Raw genomic sequence first — 19,965 nt, 5'->3', positions numbered from 1 at the left:
TGACTGGTGTCCTTTCAAGAAAAGAAAATTTGGGCACAGACAGATCCAAGACAATGCAAAGAGACACAGGGAGAAGATGGCCAAGGAGAGAGACCTGGAACAGACCCTTCAGAACCAGCCCTCAGAAGAATCCAACCCTGCTGACACCATGACCTCATACTTCTAGCCTCTAGATCTATGAGACAACAAATTTCTGTTGTGTATGGGTAAGCCACCCAGTCAGTGATACTTTGCTATAGCAGCCTGAGCAAATACTGCCAGTGTATCCAAAAGAAATACTGCCAGTGTATCCATAAAACCTGCCAGAGTGGACTATGGCCAGTCAGACCCCCTTTGAGCCTACTCTGCTTTCTTAAAGAGTACCAGCCAAACTTTAGCTTATGACAGACTGTCCTGCTACCATCTTAGCTCAGCTGCTGCCAATTTATTGTCACATTAAAAAATAAGGATCACAGGAGTTAATTTTGAGATAGTTTATACATGAAATAACACACGAGAAAGTGTGCTTTTATCACCAAACCTGCAGTACACACAAAGAACCAGTGACAACTATGAAAGCAACACTTGCCAAATCATTTGTTTTAATTATAGAAGCTGTCATGAAATGTGTTGCTCTATAATCTTCCTACTTAGAATGTTTGAAAGTTTCTGTTTCAACCTGCTCTCAACCCATGACACTATTGGCTGATAGTGTCACAAAAATGTTTCTCAGTGCCGTTTCAAATAGTATTTTTAGATAACATGGTCTTCAGAAGGTCACATGAAAATAAAGAAAGTAAAAGATGGAATAATTGTTAGGTTAAAGATTGGGCAAAGGCACAAAGATAAACTAAATGCATTAATATGACATTTTATAGAAATTGTACTTTTATGGGGCTCTACAAAAGTCCTTAGTGGCCCATGAAAATTCTTACCTTTAAGTGTTTTATGCAATTCCACAGAATGACATTCCAATCAAATTCTAATATTCCCCAGAGGCTTTGTTAAAAATCTTGCAGTTTTTAAAAACCCATCAAAATATAATTTGAACATTCTTAATGAGTTACATTTATGTTTTAGTGGCTTTGATTTTTCTAAGAACATCAAGACTTCTCTTTTAAATAAAATATGCTTTAAATGATATGCCTTTAGATATAGTTGCTCAAAGATACAGCTGTCAAATACTATTTGATATTATAAAATAAATAATGCAAGAATAATTATGGGAAATATTGGATCAATTATCAAGCAGTTAGCTCATATCCATCTGGTGTGGTTTTTTTTAAATGGATTATTTTGAACTATAAGAATAAAGGCATTCCCCCCTGCATCACCACCCACCATCTGGCCCTGTGAACCCAGGATCACTACAAATCTCCCTGCACTGGGTGCACCATGTCTGGTTCCTCCAGCATCACAGCTATGAAGAAAGTGGTTCCGCAGCTCCAGCTAGAGGCGGGGCTCAATCGTGTGAAGGTTTCCCATGCAGATTGGAACAGTTCTGTCTGCAGAATGCTCAGCATGACCCCCTGCTGGCTGGAGTATCTTCAAGTACCAGTTCCTTCAGACCCCAGAACGTTTATTCCTTTTTGTAGTAAAATGGATTTTGAAGGTGTTCTAAATCGCTGCTCTTGAACTAGTGACTATTCATAGAGCTAAATCTGAAGCCTGTACAAAAAGCTTAACCTATAACATGTGCCGTAGTATACAAACTTCTGTTTTTGTCAGTCCTTAACAGCTATCTCTCTGAATTTTCATGAATTTCTATTTCACAAGAATGATTACTTTATATATATTAACAGCTGCATACAAATAAAATACTTAGTATAAAAAGAATAAAGACTTAATGAATCCAAACCAGGTGAGGGTTGGGTCCCAAACTGTAATGGTTCTTTGCTTTGCTTTGTTCTTTGTTCTTTGCTTTGCTTTGTTCTTACGTGAAATATTAATTCCATTTATTCACTTTCCCTTGGCTGTCTAGGATACTCTTCAACTTTGAAACAAAGTAGAATCCGAAGAAGCAGAAATATTGTGCTCCACTATTTCCTTTTCTACACAAATATTCTTTTATTTCTGGAAGGAAAAGAGTGCTCTCCATCTTTATTAAAGGAAGAACATACTCTTTTAGCTAACCAAACTGGAGATCCATAAGAGGGAGAAAAAGCAGGGCTTTTCATTGTCTTTAAATTGCAAGCAATTGCAAGCAAGAAGAAGATATTTTGGATTATTGTAAGAAAAGTTGAATGAATGGCAGAAAGAGACATGTAGATAGCTGTGAAGATCTATGGTCTCCAAATATGTGACAATAGTCAGCACTTCAGATGCTGTATATCAAGGTATATGTAGGAGACATCTCTTGTTTGGTCTTACCAAGCGTTTTCCTTCTTTCCATAGCAGAACCCCTCTTCATGTAGAGACCCACCCTCACACACAATATCAGGTCTGTGGTTCTAGACCGCTGCTAGCATAGAATGCCTCCTCCAGGCCCCAGGAATGAATGGATGTGCTACCAACCAGGTCACCAAGGGCTCTTCTCTAGGCATTTTGAATACCTGGTAGCATCTAAAGAGAGCGGGGTGACAATGACTGTTTAAGAAAAATTTCAGAAAGTGCCTGCCTGAGGAAGTAAAACTAATACCCAAAGTTAGAGATGAAAGATGATCAGAAAGAGACTCTAGCAGCAAACTGGCCTTCCTATGGCATGATAGCCAATAAGCTCCCCATATTGCCTAAACTAGTTGGGTTTAACTAATCTCTCTTATAACTGAAACAATCAACCAAATTTTTTTTCTGTCTCTCTCTCATTCCCTATCTCCTCCCCTTTCCCCCCAGCCCTAAATTAGAAAGAATTGTTTCACATGAATGAATCATTCACAGGGAAAAAATTACAGTTGTTCTCAAAAAACTGTCATATTCAACTTGTATTTGATTTTAACGTGGGGGAAAAGCCTTGATTTTTGCGCTATCTCTGGAATCTGTTCCTTGCTTTCATTCCCTCCACCATTAGCCAAGTTCCTCAGGCTTTCATTTTCCCCTCATCTAGATTGCTCTCACCACCGATAAATCATTATTGTTAAAATCATCTGGGGTTATGCTATTAGTGTGACAATATGCATGCCCCAACTTATTGGTGTTATATTCAAGGCCATCTTCCCTTCTAGCCACCTGGCTCTATAGTCACATTAGTCCCTCATGCTTGCTCTATTAGACTTGTCACCATCCCTCAACAGGGCCCCCTGCTTTTGGCCATATGCTTATCTTTGCATATGTTAATTCTGCTTATCCTTAAAAGTCCATTTGGAATCTTTGGAGGTTTCCTCAGTCTCACTTACAGAGAATGAATGGCCTTCTTATCTGTACCCCATAGTATTTCCTTCCTTCTTTTTTTATGTTAGGTTAGTTGCAAATATCCTTTTTCTCTCCAAGCATAGTAAGCCATTTCATGCATTCATTCAATAAGTACTTGGCATCTCTCTGTGTGGGGTATTGCCCTGGACACTGAGGATTCAGCAATCAACCCCCTCCTCAGGGAGGTTTGTGATTTTGTTTTTGTAGGACTTGCAACTTAATTATATCACTAAGTATTCAAATAAACTTCAATGATAGAGAGATGAAAAAAAGTACAGAATGTTCTAAAAGAGTGCAGGAGCTAGCTAGGGGAAGCCAGGAGAGCTGCACAGGCGGAAGCAGATGTGTAAAGGCTATAGCGCAGGAGTGGGCAGAGCTCCTCTGATAAAATGACAGAGGAGTGAGACTGGAGAATGGTGCAGCTAGAAAGGGAACGTGGGGATGCTGGCTGGTCCGTGAGGGGAGCACACAGGGCTCTGGAAGATCTGAGGTGAATTTGGGCATTTTGCTGAGGGCAGTTGGGTACTGGGAAGAATTGTTGGGTTGGGGGGCGGGGAGCGCAACATGATGAGCTTACCATTTTAAAGGACAGACTGCTGTTTAAAGGCAGGGGATGGGTCTGGGCAGGCCTGTGAGAAGCTGGGGTGGTGATACAGGCCTGAGGCAGTGGTGGCAACTGGCAGGCAGTGAAGTGGAGTGGCAGTCCTTAGAGAAGTCCACAGGATTTGGTAACAGATTAGATGGGGTTAGTCCACAGGATTTGGTAACAGATTAGATCGAGGTCCCTGCTACACACATCTCTTCTAAAGCAGTCAGGCAATTAGCTTACTGCCTCATATATACTATGCCTCCTTGATGTGTACTGAATTGAACTATTGTAATGTACCCATAATTTACCAAGGATACTCAGCAGTTCATATTATCTCTAGATATAAAACCATAATATGCCAATAGACTGAACGATGGAACAACTGAACAACAGAACAACCGGTTGCAATGACGTGTGCTGATCACCAGGGGGTGCACACGGAACACAACGGACATCAGTGGCAGGTGTTGGCAGTAGGCAGCAGAGTGCAGAACATGGTGGACATCGGCTTCAGTGGGATGGTGGAGCAGGTGAGCAGGGGTGCCAGACCAAGGCAGGGTGCTTGTTGTTGTCATCTGGGTGAGCCTCTGGTGGTTACTGAAAATTCTTTGCTCCCATGCACTGCAGTCCTGCCCGGCACTTGTACCCAGTACTGGTGCCGGCCCCAATTGCTCCATGCTGTCAGCAGGTGTGGGGCTGCCAGCAGATAGGGGACCCAAGGCCACAGTGGGAGGGGGCAGGCAGGGGTATGGAGGATGCGCCAAAACCTGCCCCTATGCCCACCACAGCCTCACCACCCAGAGTTCCTTTCAAGATACATGAATTCATGCACTGGGCCCCTAGTATACAACAATACAATAACGCTGAAACAAATGTGTTTGTGTGTGTGTGTGTGTGTGTGTGTGTGTGTGTGTGTATGAAACCACTCTTACTATAACTGTTGTTAAAAAAAAGATTAAAACTGGGCTATTAAGAGTGTTCATAAGTTGTAGGTCCCTTGTGGATTCCCCTCACAAAATGGCTCTTAGAGTTATTTGTTTCACTAAGACTGTCCTTTTGCCTAGAGGTTTGGAAAACATTTTCATATGACTGTGACTGCTCCCTGTAGTCAATATAGTTAATCATCTTAATGCTTCAGCTAGTAAGTACTTCCCTCTTTCAGAGGTTCCTCCAAATTCACTGATGCCAGATCTAATCTAAGGCTTTAGGCCTTTCACATCTTCTCTTATTGTTCCTATCCATTTAACTGCTCATCTGAAAGTAGAACTTCTCTGCATCCCTTAAGATTTCTGTGATAAGAGGAACTGAAAGGAAATGAGGAACCATTCTTAACAATTTGGACTAACAACAGAATAATGGCTAGTCAATTTAAGGGTATTATAGTTAAGCTCTCCATTAGCAAAAACCAAATATATGATAACATCTCTAAGTAATTGTATTATCTAGTTAGCTTGTCATTGGGTGGGTGATGATTTGACTCCTTAATCTTCATTTTATCACCCACAGCTTCCCATGGGGTAAACAACTTTCCCATTATACAGACTAATGGACACTGAACAGTCCATCCCCAAATGTTATTTCCTTAAATATTAGAGAAATGGCAAATGCTTGCTCTATAGAAGGAAAGAATCTAAGACAATATAAAGGGTGGATGAGGAGCCTTTTGATGGCTAAAGGGAAGATTAGGCCAGTGGTCATATTAGGCCAGTGGTCAGTGGTCCCCAGGATAGATTGCTCTTCTCTGAGAGAAGACACCCCTTGGAAATATTCTGTCAGTAATGTGGAGTGAAAAGGTGACGGTGACAATGATGTATATTTGTTGAGGTCCTACCATGGGCACTTTATGACATTACTAGAGGCCCGATGCATGAAATTCCTGTGTGGGTACAGTCCTTAGGCCTGGCCTGAGATCAGGGCCATCTTCGCCAGCAGCCGGCAGCTGGCCCCACTCCCCACTGCCACTCACCTCCAGTTCCCCATTCGCCATTGGGCATCAAAGCCTCCCAGCTGGGGGGGAAGGCACCGAGAGCATCTGCCCCCTGGTGGTCAGTGTGCATCATAGTGACCGGTTGTTCCAGCATTCAGTCCATTTGCATTTTATTCTTTTACAGGGGTCCTCAAACTTTTTAAAGTGGGGGCCAGATCAGGGTCCCTCAGAGAGCTGGAGGGCCGGACTATATGAACTACTAATTCCTATTGTAACACCTCGGCTGCGCTCACTGCCCAAAAAACCTGGCGGGCCGGATCAGACTCCTCTGCGGGCCGCATGTGGCCCGCGGGCCGTAGTTTGAAGACCCCTGATATAGAATTATCTTGAGTACTTGGGTTTGAACTCATACTCTGCAGCTCACTAGCTGTGTGACCTTGGGCAAACTGTTTAATCATTTAATGTTTCAGTTTTGTCATCTGTAAAATAGGGATAATCAGGTAGTTGTGTAGATTAAATGGGTTAATATACATAATGGTCTTCAAAAGAACCTGGCACAGCAAGTCCTGTGTAAAAATTCCTGCCAATAAGCCTAAGTAAGTTTAGTTGCTATTGTTGTCATTATTATTATCTTCATTATATGGATGGACAAATGAAATTAAGTAACTTAATCAAGGTATAATGTTAGAAGTAGCAAAGCCAGGATTCAAACTCATCTCTTTCTCACTTCATTATATGGATAGACAAACCAAATTAAGTAACTTAATCAAGGTACAATGTTAGAAATAGCAAAGCCAGGATTCAAACTCAGCTATTTGCCTCCTCTCCTTTAAGGAATAGTTCAAATCTAGGCCCTATCACCAGCTTTGAGACCTTGGGCCTGTTACTCGAACTCTCAGTTTCATCTGTAAACTAAAATATTATCTCATAATATGATGATTAAATAAAATGGCATGTCAAGCTCAAAGCACAAAGCAGGTGATCAGTAGATGTTCATTTTTCCTTCATTTTCATTGAGGCTCTTGAGCCAGTGGCCAAGACTCATAAGAATTTTCCTGTCTGCTTGGTACATCTGCTTTACTCTTTCTTACAACTTGACTTATTAGAGGAAGAAAGCTCCAGATGATTTTAAATACAAAACAGCCTCAAAATGACAATATTATCTTGCTCAGTGGATGTAGAAAATGAAAAACACTTCAAAGAACTGAAATCATCACACAAATGCATTTTCATCTGGACTTTGGATAAAATTGACCTACATCAGGAGAGTGCTAGTTTCATAGCAAGAGAAGAATCTCATCTAGAAGTTGTAAGACTCATATTGTTGTAACAGTTGTTTAAAGAAAACCCAGAGCCTACTGGAAATTAACTGCTTCTTGCACCAAAGGCTCTCCATTAAGTAATTCAGAAGTCAGCTATGAAGTGCTGTCATCACTCCTAATATAATTGACTATTAGGCCATTCAGTTAATTAATAGCAACAATAATACTATCTAACATTTATTATGTACTTATTCTGTGCCAGGCATATTAAATGTTTTATGTGTATTATCATGTTTGATCTGCACAATAGCCACATGAGGTAGAAGGTATTATTATTTCAGTTAGGTTATATGTAAGGAAACCTAATTTTCCCTAATTGGCTAAGAAGGAGGTAGAGCCGGGTAGATAAAGACACCTAATACTTCTCTGAATTGGTTCTACCCTGCTTCCTGGCCACATGGGGAGACTATACTCGCCAGACCCTAGTAGTTAGGCAAAGCCATAAGACTCTTCCAGCTAAGGAAGCATGGATGGAAATGATGGTGACATTTGGATGCTAAGGCATTCTAATACTAATGTGCCAATTTCATACTAACCTATCTCTTGCCTTGGCAAATTGGGAAGACACATGTTTAGATAGCAATGTTTCAAGTTGGAAGGAGCCTCAATTCCTGAGACACTAGATATAGGAGAATCATTATTGACCTGCATCAGATTTTACATAAAATATAAATAAATAAGTTTACAATATATTAAACCACTGATTTTTCAAGGTTAATTTGTTCCTGTAGCACAAGTACCATTCTAATTAAACACTGTTTTGTTTTATTGGGCAGACTCCAGAACCCAAATTTCTAAGAATGTTTGCTAAGAACCCAGCCTTAAAGTTAGTCTTTTAGTGATATTGAGGATGCCACTTAAATGAATTATAGAATGCTTCAATTGTCTTCTATCAGAAAGTATACAAGAAGTGACATTTATAGAACCACTTGTTTGAAATCCCTGAAATTTGTGTTGTTGCCTTTCTTCATGTTTGTGAATAAAAGGCAGTCAATGATTTGGAGGTGCTACTAATATTCAGCAATGTTTCTATGTCATTAGACAAGTTCTCTGCTTGAAACGATGGCTAATCATAGCAAGAGAGTTGAAATGAAACAGATTAGGAAAATTAGGCAGAAAAATGAACGAATTGTAAATGGAAAAACTAAAGCTGAGACTCACATTCTCCAAATACTAGTACCTTGTTCTCATATGGGAGAAAATGGCCAAAAAGAGTGCTGGGGAGCCTTGGCAATGCCGCCGAGAGAGAAGGACTCTTGACTCTAGGTATTCAGAACTGCCTTGTCTGTAGCATTCAGTCAGAGGCAATTTCTCTCAGCTGTGGACATTATCAGAGGCCCCTAAAGTTTCAAGAACAGATCACAATAGGGCTGCCTTTCACAGACTTGAAGTTCACTAAGTTCCTACCTTTGTGAGACATCTGCTGAGCACACAAAGATGGGGAAACAGAATGGTCTAGAGCACATGGGTGGTGATAATTATAGCAGGAGTGTAAAACAAGAGGACAAAAACATTTCCAACTTAAAAAAAAAAAAAGCGTGGTTCTATGAGCAAGGGCAAATGAAGTCTCCAGAAGAAGGCAAAGCTAGCTAACATGTAGGTTAAGTGCTGCAGATGCAGATGGCATTGGCTGGACACAAGCCCAATCTTCCATCAGTTAGTCTCTGCTTATTACAGAAGTTGGCACAATGGTTAAGCAATTATTCTCTCGGCACACGGATGATAACCCTCGTGCACAAGGTGTTTCCTAGGAGAAAATCAGCTTTTTGGATGGCTCATGAAACCTTCCAGCCTTTAAGCTGTATTGATTAAATGTGCATATAATCCACAAAATGACTCTTTGGTGTCTTAAGAATGTGAACACAACTTGTCTCTTATATGTTTAGCTTGGTCCTGGTCTACATCACATGGAAAAGGCCACAAAAGGTAGCCTTAGGTTTCTCTGAGGAATAGGTTAAATAATAAGAAATGAGAGTAATGTTTTCCACTTGGAAAGTTTTGGCCACATAAACAGGAGGGCATCTGATACAGGAGAGACACTGATCTATAAGGTCATATGCCTGGGGCACACTAGTAAAGCTGTGGCATTTGAATGCAGACAAAACTGAGTTGGAATCTTAATTCTCAGCAAGTGAATTCAGCCAAATATTTTTCTTTTTTCTTTCTTCTTCTTTTTTTTAAAAAAAATATTTTATTGATTTTTTACAGAGAGGAAGGAAGAGGGATAGAGAGCTATTGGGTCGGCAGCTAAGTAATTGCGGGTTTCACACATATATGCTTCAGTTGAATTTTTAGGTTTGCAGACGTAGTACAAATGTAAAACACATTTTGTTATTTGATAGTTGGCTATTCAGCTGTTAATCAGTAAAAAAAGTTTTTTGATCTGTTTTGTAGTTTTCGTTTGGCGTTCATTGAAAAATGGAAAATCAAAAGGAACATTTTCGTCATATTTTGCTTTTTTATTTCCGCAAAGGGAAAACGCATCGCAAGCTCATAAAAAGTTATGTGCTGTTTATGGTGATGAAGCCTTAAAAGAACGGCAGTGTCAAAATTGGTTTGCCAAATTTTGTTCTGGTGATTTTTCACTCAAAGATGAAAAACGCTCTGGTCGTCCAGTTGAAGTTGATGATGCCCTAATCAAAGCAATAATCAATTCAGACTGTCACAGTACAACACGTGAGATTGCAGAGAAGCTTCATGTATCACATACATGCATTGAAAATCACTTAAAACAACTTGGCTATGTTCAAAAACTCGATACATGGGTTCCTCACGAAATTAAAGAATCACAGTTAACGCAACGCATTAGCAGCTGCGATTTGCTTAAGAAACGTAATGAAAATGATCCATTTTTAAAACGACTGATAACTGGCAATGAAAAATGGGTTGTTTACAACAATATCAAGCGGAAAAGATCGTGGAGCAGGCCAGGTGAACCAACTCAAACAACATCAAAAGCTGATATTCATCAAAAGAAGGTTTTGTTATCAGTTTGGTGGGATTACAAAGGAATTATCTACTTTGAACTCTTACCACCCAACCGAACGATCAATTCTGATGTCTACATTGAACAACTAATGAAATTAAACAATGCAGTTGAAGAAAAGCGGCCCGAATTGACAAATCGAAAAGGTGTTGTATTCCATCATGACAATGCAAGGCCACACACATCTTTGGTCACTCGGCAAAAATTAATGGAGCTTGGTTGGGATGTTTTGCCACATCCACCATATAGTCCTGACCTTGCACCATCTGATTACTTTTTGTTTCGATCTTTACAAAACTCCTTGAATGGTAAAAATTTCAATAATGATGATGATGTCAAATCGTACCTGATTCAGTTTTTTGCTAATAAAAAACAGAAGTTTTTTGAACGTGGGATTATGATGCTGCCTGAAAGATGGCAAAAGGTCATTGATCAAAATGGGCAATACATTACAGAATAAAGTTATTTAGTTCCATGAAAAAATTGTCTTTGATTTTCTTTAAAAAATCCGCAATTACTTAGTTGCCGACCCAATAGAAACATCGATGAGAGAGAAACATCTTTCAGCTGCCTCCTGTACACCCCCCACCAGGGATGTGCCCGCAACCATGTACATGCCCTTGACCGGAATTGAACCTGGGACCTTTCAGTCCACAGGCCAACGCTCTATCCACCGAGCCAAACCAGTTTCAGCTATTTTTATTTTCTTACCTTCTATTTTCTCAAAACTCAAACAAGAACATTAAGAGCAACTTTAAACATTTGAGCAAATTGCCATGCCTCTTCTTAGCTGTCAGTTGTTCCCTGCCTTCACAGTAATTAGGATCTTTCACATTAATAGTAACATCCTGTTTATATGTTCATCTCTCAACTGCAAGCTTATTAAGAGCCAGGGCAGCTTCTTTTGTTATGGACATCCCAGTACTAAGAAAGTGACTAACATAGAAAAGTGAATATTTATGAAATAATTTAATAAGTATTTATGCCTACCATATGTTAGGCCTCATTTAACAGTAAAGAAAACAAACAAATAAAAAATAATCTAAACTCTCTTGTATCATATTCTTATAGGAGAAAAAAAAGGTAATACACCAATAAGTAAAATATACAGTAGGTCAGATGGTGATACACTGTCTCCAACCACATCCCATTCCTATCCCCAACCAAAAGCCAACTCCATCTCTATCTTTTTCCATGTCTGTGGGTGCAACCGCAGCCCCTCTGGGTCTCTAATCCTCCCCATTTTCATCTATAATATTTCATACTGAAATTCATTTCTGTCACTATCCCCAACTACTGAATTAATAAATGAATGAATAGTAAAATAGCTTTGTGGTCTGGCTCGCATGGCTCAGTGGTTGAGCCTCAACCTATGAATCAGGAAGTCATGGTTCAATTCCTGGTCAGGGTCCAGATGCAAGCTCATTTTCTAGTAGGGAGCATGTAGGAGGCAGCTGATCAGTGATTCTCTTTCATCATTGATGTTTTTCTCTCTCTTGCCCTTCATCTCTGAAATCAATTTAAAAAATACACACACACACACACACACACACACTCACACACATATATATCCTATATAATAAAAGGCTAATATGCAAATAGACCAAATGGTGGAACAACTGGTTGCTATGATGTGCATTGACCACCAGGGGGCACACATGAAAGATGGTGGGTGGCAGAGCGTGGAACAAGGTGGGCATCACCCTCAGTGGGATGGTGGAGGTGAGTGGGGGCACCAGACCAAGAAAGGGCACCGGTCGCTGTTATTGGGGTGAGCCTCTGGTAATTACTGAAAATTCTTTGCCCCTACATGCCGCAGTCCCGCCTGGTGCTTGCACCTGTGGCCAATGCTGGAACCACTGTCCTGGTCCCTGAGCTAGTCCCGGTCCCGATTTCTCTGTATTGTCAGTGGGTCTGAGTAGTGGTTGCTGGTCCTGATCGTCCTTGAGGGTTTCTCCACCTCCTCCTGCTCCTGAGAGGCGATCAGGGCAGTAGCTGCTGCTCACACCCACTATCGGTGCTAGCTGCCAGTGCCAGCCCCATTCACACCCACTGCTGGCACTGGCACCAATTGTTCCTCGCTGTCAATGGGTGTGAGCGGGGCCAGTGCCATCAGACAGGGGACCCGGGGGCCATGCAGAAGGGGCTGCATGGGAGGTGTGGGGGATGGGCTGAGACCCATCCCTGTGCACAGTGCAGCCTCATGGCCCACAGTTCCTTTCAAGGTGCACAAATTCATGCACTAGGTCCCTAGTGTGTGTGTGTGTGTGTGTGTGTGTATAGAGAGAGAGAGAGAGAGGGAAAGAGGGAGGAGGCTTGGCTCAATTACATGCTCAGTAAATTATTCTTTTCCCCCATTCTCTGTAATTGAGTCTTGTCATTTACTTCTTTAAAACTCAGTGGATCAGAAATAATGAGATATAAAGCTAATACTTTGAAAACATACAAGAAAAGATGTTAAAATACTCCAATATTCAGCATTTGAACTGTATCATAGCTACTATCTTCATGTAAAAAGCATTTATAGAATTTTCATATTGCTTCAATGTATCCATTGCCAAAAAATCCTGGTAATCTTATAAGAAAAAAAGTCCCAAACTTTATAGACAGTGGCTGGATTATTGCCTCAGTTACAACTACTATTTAATCACTATTTGCTTGGTAGTCAACACACTTGGTACAGGGTTATTCAGGGTTGGAGTGTTAAGGGAGCAGGGTCTTGGTTCAAATTGCTGCTCTGCCATACTGAACCTAGAAGATTACAGTTTCCTTAATGTCTTTAATTTAATTTATTAACCTATATGATTGAAATAATTAGATCATGAACTTCCCATGGGTTTCTTTGTTGTTTTTTTTACGAATAGAACCGAAGAGAGCGCAAATGAGTTAAACTATGTAAAAGCCTTAGAAGAGTGACTTAAACATAGGAGATGTTGGGTAAATGTTAGCTCTTATAATTATATTTCAAGATTGCCATGCTCTCCCACGCTATTCACTTCATAATTCAACTATAAATGGTTTAGAATACTAGATCATTTTAATTACAAAGCCATAATGTTCTCATTTTGATATTTCTCAATTACTTTATATGTACAAAATTGAACACTTTCTGTTTAAAATAAAAAAAAATTCATTCAGAGTACTTGTATTATCATGATTAGTAGAATCACTTTTTAAAAAATGACAATCTTTTCTTGATCAATATAAAGATTAAAAAGGTAAAAAATAAATGTTTATGTCAACTTTTCTGGTAAATGAAATCTATAGCGCAATTTATTTGGGGCATCTGGATTTAAGGCATCTGTAATGTTTATTCTGTACAAATATAAGTAATCATTGTCAGAGAAACAAATTCTCACTCTGGCTACTTGTCATCCAATCTTATGTATTTCTACAAATTAAATAACATAATTCAGAGAAGTAGCAAAACCACTGGAAGTGCAAATATACATGAATCAACTAAAACATAATCAGAATTACAAAATTTCATCATATATACATCTCATAAGTAAGGATATACAGAAGAAGCCATGTATAATAGAAACTGGTAGGAGTTGCGGAGACTCCAAAAGAGCTGGTCCTACACCCACCTGTGCAGTGGACCCCACCCTTACACAATGCCCCCTAGCCCAGGGTTCCAGTGCCAGGAAGAGAAGTCCTCATAACTTCTGGCTGTGAAAACCAGCTGGTATTAAGGATAAGTGAGGTGGAGGGCTTTTGGAGTCCCAGATGTTCCTCTTAAAGGACCCATGAACAGTTTTATTCATACTCACTTTCTCTGAGCTCCAACACCCAGAGAACAGCTGGAAAGGCACGAGAAACATACAGGAAGGAAATGAATAGTCTGGCTTCAGAACAAAGGCTGGAGGGGCAACTTTCTCTCATACAGAAGTGCTAACAGAGGCCATTGTTCCTTGGTTGATCCCTCCCGCACAGAGCTGGCAGTGGGCACCATATCTGAGTCTCCATCAACCTGGATAACATTGTTAGCCTAGCCCTGGTGGTACTCAGAAACCCTGCCTCACCCAACTTGCAGGCCTATCCTAGCTGTTTCCAGTGGCTTTTCCAACAAACAGTCTGTCTTGGATCATGCTTCAGACTTTCTAAAATCTCTCATGCAAGAAGAATCTGGGCCTTGGTAAGACCTATACATTTTGCTAAATGGCACCAGGCTTTGCATAGCAGCAACTTGCTGGGTTTGCAGCTTGACCTGTCCCAGGAACCTCCTAGTCTAGAACAAGTAGCAGCCATCTGCATATTACTCTGTAGCTTATTCAAGCTGGCCCTGGACAGAGCACAAGTGGCAGGTGACCTTGGCCTGTACCTCCTGGGAGGCTCCAGAGCCACCACACACAGTGGACAACTTCAGACTATGAGGAAGCATTAACCTACTGGATCCACCATTAATATATACAAGATGTGGACCCATCAGACACAGAGCCCCAGTGAAGCAAGTTTTGCTCTATTTAGTGGGCCCTACAAAGAAGATCCTCCCTGGGAATCAATGCCAATCATTGCAGCCAATCTGCCTGAGGGTAAATCCCTCATATTTACCTACCAAGATAAATCAGGGTTCAACCAGAACAAGAGGGTACACACAGTCCACATGGGGGAGGAGTTGTACCTGGGGCCCCCAGTTCAAGTGATCAGAGAGGCTGTGCCACTGGGCCCCATAAGACACCTACTACACAAGGCCACTCTACCAAGACCAGGCGATATAGTAGCTCTATCTGATACATATAAATAGTAACAAAGCAAAAAAAAAAAAAAAAAAAAAAAAAAAAAAAAAGAGGAAGCAAAGAAATGTCCTAGATGAAAGAACAGAATAAAACACCAATAAAAGAATTAAATAAAATGGAGACAAACAATCTATAAGATGCAGAGTTCAAAATACTTATAAGGATGCTCATGAACTTAAGGGAAGAGTAGATAAGTTTACTGAGAACTTCAACAAAAAACATAAGAAATAATTAAAAAAAAGAGAGATAGAAAACATTAAAAAGAAGCTGCCAGAAATGAAGAATACACAAACTGAAATGAAGAATGCATTACAGGGAATCAACAGTGGAATAGATGAAGCAGAGGATCAAAACAGCAATTTGGAAGATAAGAAAATAGAAAACACCCAATCAGGACAGCAAAAAGAAAAAATAATTTACAAAATGAGGATAGTATAAAGAGCTTCTGGGATAACTTCAAGTGTACCAACCTTTGCATCATGGTGATACCAGATGGAGAAGAGAGGAAGTTTCCATATGTCCCCTTTGCAGTCAAGTCTCACCTCACTCCCTAGGCAGCCATTGTTCTAATTTCCACACCACAAATTAGTCTGTCTCTTTTTGAACCTCATATTAATGGATTAATGTACTAATGAGTCTGTTTTGTCTATCTGCTTTTGCTTAATGGTTTTAAAATTCATACAAGTGGTTGTATATATATATATTTTTTTCTGACTTATGTTTCATTGTATGAACATATCATCATTTATCTATGCATTCTTCTATTGATGAAAATAACATTATTTGGAGATATTATAAGTAAAGCTGTTATGAAGATTCTTCTAAAATGTTTTAGAATATATATTTTATTTTTCTTGGTTAAATACTTAAAGTAAACTTTGGGTTATACAGTACATGTATGCTTAACTTTATAAGAAACTTCCCAACTCTTCTCCAATGTATATCACTATCAGTAATTCATGACAAGTCCAATCTCTCCAAGAGTTGGTGTCACATCTTTTTTTTTTTTTAAATATATTTTTATTGATTTTTTACAGAGAGGAAGTGAGAGAGATAGAGAGCTAGAAACATCGATGAGAGAGAAACATCGACCAGCCACCTCTTGCACACCCCCTACCAGAGATGTGCCTGCAACCAACGTACATGCCCCTGACCAGAATCGAACCCGGGAACTTTTAGTCTGCAGACCGACGCTCTACCACTAAGCCAAACTGGTTTCGGTGGTGTCACATCTTTTTAAGTTTATCCATTCTGGTTGGTGTAAAGTGATATCTTATTGTGGAATTGTTTGGCATTTCCATGATGACCAAGAATGTTGATCACTTTTACATATGCTTATTGGACATTTGTACATCTTCTTTGATAATGTGTTAAAATATTTCCCAACTTTTTAATTGGATTTTGCCTTTTTTATAATATTTATGTAAAATTGTACTACACATTATATATAAAAACCTAAGTGACCGCATGACTGAACGACCTATGACATGCACTGACCACCAGGGGGCGATGCTCAATGCAGAAGCTGCCCTCTGGTGGTCAGAGTGCTCCCACAGCAGAAGCACCGCTCAGCTGACTAACACCCCCAGTGGCCCACCAGCCCAGCAGCAGCCACTCACTCACTCCTTCAGTAGCCCTGCAGGTCCAATCTCCAGTTAATGAACCTGGCACAGATGGACCAGCACCGCTGGCATGAGCCCAACAGCTTCCCTGGACTCCTGGAAGTTGGCCTCAGGCACCGTGGCCACTTCCCCACTTTAAACATTCCTCAAGGAAGAGACAATATAAAAGCGGCTGCCGGGTGGCTCCCGGCAACTGGTGTGAATGTCAGTGAGATGGATCCAGATCCCAGGCCAGCAAGGGCATCCTACTACCTGCCTGGAGGGCTGATCGCATCCTGGCCCCCTCGCCCCCTGGGGACCCCACCTGTGCACTAATTCATGCACTGAGCCTCTAGTATGTCTATAATGTATTGCATATCTCTCCATTGGAGAGAGGCTCCAGCAATTTTGTTCACAGTGCCTCCCTAGCCCAGGACCTGGCTCTGGCTTAATGAATATTTGATGAATGGACACATGCCTGTGTATCTGGAGGAGAAGGAAGACCTTGGATATCACCATACTTTATAAGTTATTTTTCCTTTTCCTTCTGCTTTTGCTGCCATGGAAGCTCTTCTTCCTCTTCCTCTCCCTCCTCCTCCTACATTTCTAAGTAGTTTAAACATTTGGGAAGGGCACAAAATTGGAATATTTCACATAAAAATATTTTCAGTTTCAGGTCAGGATAGTGAGAAAAACATATCAAGTTTTCAGATCTCAGAATAATGATATTTTGACATCAGACTTTTAAAAATTCATTTTCTCTAAGTAAATCTACTTTTTAAAATGTTTAAGTTTAAAGACTATTTCTCAATTCTTTGTTTTCTATTTTTTTCCTCATAGCAGTGAACTTCATACCCTACTTTAGTATCATTTGAAAATTGCAATAATGTCCTCCCACTCTCACCCAATAGTAGTCATAAGACTGAGCCAGTCACTGAGGCACTGTCCACTATATTCATCCACAGCATTTCTCTTTTCATTACAAATTACTTGCAAACTTTTACATTTCATGGGATAGGAGATAAAAGGAGGGATTTGGAGTCAGGAAGCAAAGGTATGGTCTCAGCTTGCTACGGCCTTGTGTGTGACTTGGAACTATTTCCTGAAGCTCTCCATTTCCAAATGCCTCCATCTATGATACGGGAGCATGATAAGGTAGCGCTTAAGGTTGCTGTCTTCTAAAACACTTTGATTCTGCCACTGATCTCTGTTCTCGTTTTGTCACAAAATTTGTCTAATATACAAATCTTGCAAAATACAGGTGTTAATCTTATATTTTCTTCTTATGCAGAAGCTTCAAAATTCACTTGCACATTTTATTTCATAGTAAGAATTTTTCACTCGTTCTTTGCTAATTCTAGTCTCCTAACTATAGTCTTCTTAGATCAGTGTCCAAGATTTTCAGCTTTCCTCTAATCATTTTTTTAAAGTACATATAGGGATGTGTAGTAGCCTCCTATTGTTGCTGTAACACATTATCACAAATTTAACAACACAAACTTATTCTTTTACAAGTTGCAGAGTTCAGAAGTCCAAAATCAATTTTACTGGGTTACAGTCAATGTGTCAGCAGGTCTGGTTTGTTCTGGAAGTTCTGGGGAGGGGAACTGCTACTTTGCCTTCTTTAGTTTTTGTTGGTCACTTGTATTCCTTAACTTGTGTCCCCTTCCTTCATCTTCAAAGCACATCACTTCTTCTCTGCTTCATCATCACATTCTCTCAGTAGTCAGGCAGGTCTCCATGTTATGGACCCCTGAGTTATTCTGAGAAAGGAACTGTTATAAAGTAAATCATGCAGGCTGTAGCTATTCTTATGGTTTTTTTTCAACTTGCTATGGACAAAATTATGGTAAAGAAATTTTAGGTTTTTTTAAAAATGTTCTTTTATGTCTTTTTTTCTGAGTAAGGTTTCACTATTCCTGTGTTATACACTCAACCTTATTCTTCAAAGTTCTTAGTAGGAGCTATAGACTGAATGGATGGATACCTGTGTCCCACTGTGATTCATAGATTGAAATTCTATCCCCCCAGGTGATGGTACTAGGAAATGTGGCCTTTGGGGGTGATTAGGTCATGAGGGCACAGTTTTGATGAATGAGATTAATACCTCATAAAGGAGGCCTGAGAATACTCCCTTGCCCCTCTGCTATGTGAATAAACAATAGGAAGTGAGCAATCTGAAACCCAGAGGGCTCTCAGAACAGTAAACAATAAATTCTCTTCTTTACAAGCCACCCACTGTATGATATCAATTTTGTTTTAGCAGCCTGGATTCTGACATCTTTATTTTTGCAGCTATGCCCTTATTCTAGCTAAATTTTCCTTTCCTTTGCCTATGCTGGCACATTCCTCAGCAAAATTCTCCGTATTAGCCTCCCATTGCTCTTTGAGTCTTTACATCTATTGAACTCTAATGTTCTCATCTCTTGGTACACATAGTCACAACTTGGTAACTAACAAAGTTTTGCTAATAATAATTCACTCTACCAATCAGGTACTCTGGTACCAGTTCTGCAAAGGTAATGGACACTTCTCTGCATGCTTCCCCCTTCTCTGAGCACCCTCCCAGAAGAAAATAACTGGACTGTGCAAAGAATATGTTAGCACCACACGCACATTCTAACCAGGGTCTATTTGAGTCTTCTGGAAATTGGATTCTGATTTCCCTGGCAACGTTTAAGAGATATCCTTGCACTGCACATGAAACATCTGTATAAGAGCAGATAAGCAATACTATATCAACCGTGCGAGAAGGGAAAGACAACAATGTGCTTGAATCTCAAACTAAATCTTTCAAGCAGATAAAGGCAGGAGAAGCCAAAATGCTTTCCCTGATAGAATCTGCTCACTGGATCAGAAAACAGGGCCGTGAGGAGCCTGCAGTTGTTTAATTTGGGCTCCAGCTGCAGTAAAGGAGTGTTCTGTCTTTCTGATCCAACCCCTTAGAGACATTCTTCATTTTCTGTAGAGCACAAAAACCCCAACACATGTACTGCCCCAGAGACAAGTGTGCCAGTTGCTGAAATGGTCCTATATAAAGATGAAAGAAATGCTTTGTCTTTAAAATGGAAACAAGTTTAATAGAAAGTGAAACTGGTTCACATAACAGTAGAACTTCTTTTAGAGCTGTCAGATGACCAGACCATCCTGGGATAGAAAAGTCCCTGTAAGTGACTGTTCAAAATGAAGCCAGATAAACACCCCTCAAAATGTGGCAGAGGAATTTAAGTGACAAATTAGGGAATGGAAGGGGGAATTAGTCTTAATGTCCTCAAAGGTTCTAGCAAACTTGACGTTTAATCATTCTAAGGCTAAGTCTAAAGTGTCTAGATACTCATCTTAAGTAACAACCTGAAAGACTTCAGAGAAACCATTGAATCTATGGCCAGCCAAATAGCTCACATTACCTTCAAAGCAGAATTTTATCAGTCCAGAAATGGGATGCACTTTAACTGAATAGTCCAGCCATTCAAC

General features: G+C 40.1%; 1 pseudogene across 1 annotated transcript; it reads left to right on the top strand.

The window, feature by feature from the left end:
- The first annotated feature begins 1,374 nt into the window (after positions 1–1,374).
- Positions 1,375–1,574, top strand: LOC311619223 (guanine nucleotide-binding protein G(I)/G(S)/G(O) subunit gamma-5-like; annotated as a pseudogene). The gene has a single exon. The product of its transcript is annotated as a guanine nucleotide-binding protein G(I)/G(S)/G(O) subunit gamma-5-like (transcript).
- Positions 1,575–19,965: the final 18,391 nt, after the last annotated feature.

The sequence above is a fragment of the Pipistrellus hanaki genome (assembly GCF_964339955.1).
Source record: "Pipistrellus hanaki genome assembly, chromosome: 1".
Classification (NCBI taxonomy): Eukaryota; Metazoa; Chordata; class Mammalia; order Chiroptera; family Vespertilionidae; genus Pipistrellus; species Pipistrellus hanaki.
The sequence above is the reverse complement of the archived record's forward strand: the minus strand, read 5'-3'. Positions and strand labels throughout refer to the sequence as shown.